This window comes from Merops nubicus, unplaced genomic scaffold (genome assembly GCF_000691845.1).
Source record: "Merops nubicus isolate BGI_N331 unplaced genomic scaffold, ASM69184v1 scaffold12339, whole genome shotgun sequence".
Lineage (NCBI taxonomy): Eukaryota > Metazoa > Chordata > Aves > Coraciiformes > Meropidae > Merops > Merops nubicus.
The window spans coordinates 44,177-44,953 of NW_008629133.1; positions in this window are offsets into that span (position 1 = coordinate 44,177).

Below are 777 nucleotides of genomic sequence, written 5' to 3' on the forward strand. Positions count from 1 at the left end.
AAGGGGGGGGAAAAAAACCTGCTTTCAGCTGTGACATAGTTAAGGCCAGGCTGGATGAGGCTCTGGGCAGCCTGATCTAGTGGGAGGTGTCCCTGCTCATGGCAGAGGGGTTGGAACTGGCTGATCCTTGTGGTCCCTTCCAACTCTGACAGATTCTGATCTGTTTTAGCAGAGGACTTTAGAGCCCTAATGGCTCAATGGTTGGACTTGATGATCTTGGAGGTCCCTTCCAACCTAAATGATTCTATGATTCTATACTGTCAGTTCCACCATGTAGCAGCTCTTACAAGGACCCATACAAAATATTTCATGATGCTTGCCAGTGAGTAGCAAGGTAACCACCAAGATCCCTAAACCCTTGGGGTTTTCTATGGAGTCCTGCCTGAAATACGTAGCACTGACACTTCTGGAAGGCTTTTTGTCTCCTTAATCCTTTTCAAAATAGATTTAAACGACCTGAAATCGTTCAGGTGACATTACGAACTGCTCCAAGATGTAGGATACAGGTGCTGCTAACTGCTACCTAAGCCTGAGCAAAACTCACCCCACACTTCTTGGTACAGGATGCAACAGCAATCTGTCAACTTTTGCAAAGGCCAACACAGAAAAAGCCGCTCCTGAATGGTGGAAGAGAATATCTTCAGCAATGGAAAAGGGACAAAAACTGCCTGTGATTTACCTTAAAAGGAAGACTACAAAAAAAAAAAAGTGTTGGCTCTTAGAGGGAAATTTATCCCCTCTCTAAAATTCCTGGCTGGTGCTGCTATTGGGATGACA